General features: G+C 48.5%; 1 pseudogene; it reads left to right on the top strand.

Moving 5' to 3' along the window:
* Positions 1 to 2,367: 2,367 nt before the first annotated feature.
* LOC142587026 (uncharacterized) lies at positions 2,368 to 4,596 on the top strand (annotated as a pseudogene).
* The last annotated feature ends 1,751 nt before the right edge of the window (positions 4,597 to 6,347 follow it).

Genomic DNA, 6,347 nt, shown 5'->3' with positions numbered 1-6,347 from the left:
GTTTTAAGACCATGACAACAAGGAGTTGTATAACAAAAAGCAGCTGCAGTGCAATATGCGTAACGTGATCGTCGTGCACATTGCTGCCGCCTCCTAAATCCTCTGACGCTGGCACTCGAGCGCAGAATAGAACTTTGTGCAAAAGTTTTTACAGAGAATGTGGATGGTTGTTTCTACAGGAACTGCAAGCATGCCTGCTCGGGCAGCATGGGAATTGAGGCTAGTGCAGCCGTTTTCATAAAATTCGTGTATCTGACTGTGAATTCCTTAATGATTTTCACGTATTGTTCCGATGGGCGGGCCCCTTTGCTATTAATATATCCAGCTTAGTGATGGGCTGAACTGTGCTCAATCAATTCAGGCCTAGGAGCTTTTCAATTACATAGATCCTGATCACATGCCTTGACTGACTCGCGACAGAAAGGCCTGATCCTACTAAGAATGTCTGTATCTGCAGTTAGAGACAGGGTGATAATATTGTGTTCCTAATTACTGAATTCGTGTATGCTGTACTAACTATATTATTGCTGATGCTGTCATCCAGGAGGACGCAATTGGTTCGTAGTTTCTTGTGCGATTCATGGTGCACTTCGCGCTTATTATGTATAAAAGAAATATTGTGATGACTGCAGTTCTCGAAAAAGCTGAATCGCATATTTTGCTACTTTTCTGATTTTGTTTGTTTTAGTCTCCGGGGTCTCAGTGCGGGTGTCGATAAAATTTGTGACCATGTCAACGAGCTCCTTCTATTTTCATGTTAGGCAGCAGAAGTTACCATCGCTTACACTCATGTCTGTCTCACCTGCAAGCCTGCACGTGAGCCAAGTTTTCTGTGTACCATCATGCCACACTTCATTTAAATGTTTTAGCTGATAAAGTTAATTTCTGAAATAAAACCGAACTTCTGCGCTTTTTTGTTCGATGCGGTAAGGGGGGCGGGGTATTTTGACTTATTCCATCCGACATCAGCAATCTACCACAGTGAAGTCCAGAGCGTAATTTCGTGTGACTGCTTTCTTTTCCGCAAGTACTTCTGCTCACCCACTATGATGCAACGGCCAAAGGCCAACGGGTGTAGTCCTGTTGGTTAGTGTGCTTTTGACCGTAAAAATATACAGTACAGAATTATTGTCAAGGGACTTCGTGCAATAATTATAGTTCTAGCACTGTTATCATAACTCTTGCTACATTGGAAAAGAAAACTCTTTTTAAATATTAGATTGCCTTGATTTCTTTTTCAAGTAAGTGTACTTACAATTACAGGTTGGTATACTCAGCGCGTCATCCTCTTTGCAATGGCAATAAGTTTCTTTACAGCTTCGCATAGCAGTTTGTGGAACACGCAGTGCATATGCTACAGACTTTACTAATATCATGCCGTCCACGTGTAGCTTTGAGTAACTGTATACTTCTGTCGTACCTTCAATTTGTAGATGTTTTCAGAAAGGCTTATGTATTTTTGTTGCAACAGTTCACGAATCATGTAGACAAGCTTTAAATCATATCAGTCCATCATTCAAACTTCTGTTTCTTTATTGTTCTATTTTGATCATGCTGCCCTGAATTCAGTGCAGTAATATTCTGAAATTTGTTTGCAATAGCGATAATTTGTTTCCACTGTGCGGAAACAGAGAGAACACAATTACCTCACGTGTTGGCAGCGGGACACTTGAGATTACCTTGAAATACAAAATTTCTTTACATCATTTTAGCGCGCAGTGATTAGGAAATAATTACTTAAGCCACCATTCATTAGGCAGCTGCACTATTTCAGACCTCTTATCAGATTTCACCAGTGGTTTGGCAGGCCGCGTATGGAGAAGAATTAACTGTCAGACCAATAAATGCTAGCGCTATATTGGCAATAGCTGCCTACGAATTCTATAAACTTTTGTGTGAAAAAATACCTAATCTTGATCATTGCGACCTTGTTATTGGAATGGACGCTGATGAGGATGTTGATATTTTCTTCCACCTAAAACCTCCCTTTTGGAGTATCCTCTAATTTTGAACCTAGTCATAATCATTCTCATGTATGCTTCTATTGTGGTACCCGGATTACCAAGGCAACGAGAAGGAGACGCTAGATCGAGACATCCAGACATGGGAACTCAGAGTTGCCCTGCAGGATCTCAATGGCAGGTCCGCCGCGGGTCCCGATCGAGAGCGCTCAAGAACCTCAACGAAGCGGCCATCGAAACGCTCACGAACTTCTACAACAAGTGCTGGCAAGAAGGAAGGCTGCCAAAGCAATGGAAAGCAGCCAAGACGATCCTCATCCCCAAGCCTGGCAAGCCGCCCAACTTAGAGAACCTCAGGCCGATCTCGCTCACTTAGTGCGTGAGAAAGGTCCTCGAGCACGTTCTCATGAACAGGTGACAGCGTTACCTGGAAGAATCGGAGCTTTACGCAAATTCCATCATAGGGTTTCGGAAGAAGCTCGGGACGCAAGACGCCATGATCTTGCTGAAGAACGAGATCATCGACGATACGACGGGCACCAAGGACAACAGAGCCATACTCGGGCTGGACTTGCAGAGCGCCGTCGATAAAGTGAGGCACTCGGCCATCCTGGCCCAAGTATCCAGACTAAACATGGGCAGAAGGACATACCAGTACATCAAAGACTTCCTGACGGAACGGACCACGAAAATCTGCGCGGGAGACCTGCAGCTCGAAGAGAAGAAGCTGGGCAGCGTCGGGACTCCGCAGGGCTCGGTGATCTCCCCGCTTCTCTTCAACCTCGTGATGATCGGGGTAGCCAACCGGCTAGAAAGAGTAGCGGGAGTCCGGTACACCATCTACGCCGACGACGTTACGCTATGAGTACCGGGAGGAAGCAAGGGGCCCATCGAGACAACGCTGCAAGAAGCGGTCAACGCCATCGAGGAGCAGCTGGGCGGGTCTGGACTCGTTTGCTCTCCGGCCAAGTCAGAACTGCTGGTGATTCTACCGACAGGAGCGGGCAGGGAAAGAAAGAATATGGAAGTCAAGTACGAGCAGCCCAAGATCATGGTCAAGACAGCGGGAGGACAAGTAATACCGGAGGTCGAGAAGACTCGAGTGCTCGGGCTGCCCATCCAGCGAAACCGAGTCAACGGTGAAACGGTCAACAAGCTCGCGGGCAAAGCGGCCACGGCAGTGAGACTCACCAAGAGGGTGTCCAACAGAAGAGCGGGGATGAAGGAGGAGAGCCTGACTAGGCTCGTTCAATCCTTCGCAGTTAGCCACATAACGTAAGTGGCCGCCTTCCACAACTGGAGGCCGAGCGAACGTAACAAGATAGACGCCACCATACGCAAGGCGTATAAGGCGGCACTCGGCCTCCTCGGGAGCACAAGCACCAAAAAATTCATGGCGCTGGGAGTCCACAATACGCGGGACGAGATAGCCGAAGCACAGAGAACGGCGCAACTCGAGCGTCTCTCTGAAACGAGAACCTGAAGAAAGATACTGCGGGACCTTGGCCTCGAGCCGAGGGACGGCGAGCAGCAGAAAGATGTACCTATACCGGACAGCATCAACAGAAAGCTCAGGGTCTGCCCGATAACGAGGAACGTGAACCCCGTTCACAACAAAGAGCGGAGGTTGGTGATGGCCAGGGCTCTCGTGGACCTCCACGCCAGAGAAGAAGGCGCCATCTACGTGGACGCGGCGGAGTATCGAGGGAGCAGCGACGCATACGCGGTGGTGGCTGTCGGGGCATCGACTGGTGCAACGAAGACCGCGGCGAGCGTCCGGACTCGAGAGGCACACCGAGCGGAGGCGGTGGCTATCGCCTTGGCCGTCTCCGACCCCGGATGCACTACAGTGTTGTGTGACTCTAGAACGGTAGTGAATAACTACGCCAAGGGTAGGGTATGTAGTGAGGCTGCGCGCATACTGCGCAAGGCCGAAGACATCGGACGCAAAAGCGCTGTGGTGATCAAGTGGTTTCCGGCCCACATGGGTAGTGACGTGTCGGAACGCGGGAACGTGAACCACAACGAGACGGCCAACTCGGCCGCGCGAGGACTAACCAACCGCGCAGCTGCAAGCACGGCCGACTCGGAGTGTTGGTCGCGGTGCAGTGCCAAGGCCAAGATGACCACCTTCAACGAAATAGTGAATTGGAACAGACTTAACAGACAGACTATGCCGCCACCCCACCCGGGGCTTACCCGGAAGGAGGCAGTGTTATACAGGCAATTACAGACAGGGTCCCTGCTCACCCCGGTGCTAGTGAAGCACGTGTGTCCGAGGGTGTACGCGAGTGACGTGTGTAGACTGTACGCTAAGGAGAGAGCCCCCGCGGCTCACATCCTTTGGGACTGTAGTATAAATCCAGGAGAAGCCAGCGAGAAGACGACAATCCCGCCGCAGCTAGAGGCTGCAACGAGGAGCTTTGACCAAGATACACAACTCAAGGCCGTCCAGCAGGTCTCGGCAGCTCTAGAGAGGCAGCGCCCTCGCGAAACTGAGGAGAAGGGCGGCAGCACCCCCAGCAAGGGGGCGGCGGCCCTCTCGGATCCGCGAAAGTGGCGAGAAACCAAGACCTTGAGGAGCACAATGCACGAGTCTGACGTAGTGGCCGCGTCGCGGTAAAAGCTTGTCCTCCCTGCGTGGAGCGAGCCTCACCGATTCTGCAGGCATTTTCACTAAAGCTGTTCTCTCTCTCTCTTGTAGCACCTATGCTAACTTCACGAGCATGAAAAGAAAAAAATCGCACGCCAAAAGACATTCATCGCATGAAATGCAATTCTTATGTAATGCTCGTCATGTCAGTGTCGCCCGCTACATGATTTATCTGTTCTGGTCTGTGATATACGTGCAAGAAAGCCACCGCTCTCAGATTCTGTAGGGCACAGATCCTTGCAGTAGGTGTTCAGTGTTGTCTTGCGTTACTTTATTATAGGTCTTCAAGTAACACACATTTCGCCCATTCTCCAGCGATGGGATAGTAAAATCATAGATATCACGCCACGCTCCATTACATTTATATCATGTAGAAACAGTTGCTTTCCTCTCTATAACGAGTTGGTTGCAGTGTGTGCGTCTAGCAGTGTCTGGAAGTCCAGAGACTTTGATCACGGTGCCTAGAGGCCCCCCCCTTCAAATCTTTTCGTGGAAAAACAGCTGATGCAGGACGTTTAGCCTCAATGGATGCACTTGTTGGGCGCATATATCGTTTACATTGTTTTACAGTTTGTGTCCAGATACTCTATGAACTGTACTTTCAGATTTGCTCTCTATGCTATGTCATTATTTATGTGCCAGTACTGGTCATAATGGATGCAGTTTTACTTGTGCTATGGCAATGATAAACCCGCGCATGACAAAATAATGACGTCGTTGAGGATAGCGCTCCTAGTCACCCGTCAGAGAATAGGTGGAGGGACGACAAGGTCAACCATGTTTCCAGGATCTAACACGATGGAGTCGCAATTATTTCTAGGATTGATCCTGCAGGAGGCACATGAGAAGTCTTCGAGAACAAAACCGTTTTTATTTGCCTCAAAGTCAGAGAACTATCGTTGTCGTAGTGCCTTCGTCATTAAATGGAAGTCATTCTTTGTTCATTATTCCATTGCAGCCACAGTGATGTCGTTATACAGTCGTTATCATGTCCCACGGCCGTGATCACCGCTTGCGAGCTGATGTTTTAGCAAAGTGGGCCGATTGCGGGGACAGTATAAATCGCATATAGCCAAAACATCAATGATCTCAGAACCACTAATTACGTGGCTAACACAACCGCCTACGTGACCGACACACGCAGTTTATTACCGGCTCAGGTGTACCTCGGAGAGCGCGTCAACGCTTCACTGAAGAACCATACCAGTGATGCTTTGTACTGAGGGCCTCCACTGATTGTATCACTCATCTCAAAAGAGGCATTTATGCCTCTATCTCCCTGTCATTCTGAACGACCGCCACAGATATTACTCAAGTAAAGCTCTTGCCTGTGCTAGTTTGTTCATCCTTGAATGTGTAAAGAGCAGGGCGCAAAGATTACGACAGAAGAAGAACACATACACCCGTCCTGTCGTATGCGTTCTTCTCCTGTCCTGATCTTTGCCCCCTGCTCTTTAAAAAATTTTACGTATAGGTGCCTTCTGCAATACAGCGTCTCAACATTTTTGGAATGCGCATTTATTTAACACGATAGCTCACCATTCAGCAAGTGTTTTTCTTCCTTTTGTGCGAGTGCCAGAAAATTACAATTAAAATGTTGATCTTACATGTTTATCTTAGCTGACTCTGTCTAATAAAAGAGAAGGACCTGGGATGACTTAAATGTTTGTTTAGTTGATTGTACTGTCCCATAAGGTACAGGTGCCCCCAGAATAATTCGGAACGCCGGACAC

The sequence above is a fragment of the Dermacentor variabilis genome, chromosome 7, assembly GCF_050947875.1.
Source record: "Dermacentor variabilis isolate Ectoservices chromosome 7, ASM5094787v1, whole genome shotgun sequence".
In the NCBI taxonomy this organism is placed as follows: Eukaryota; Metazoa; Arthropoda; class Arachnida; order Ixodida; family Ixodidae; genus Dermacentor; species Dermacentor variabilis.
This window is presented reverse-complemented; position numbering and strand designations above follow the sequence as displayed.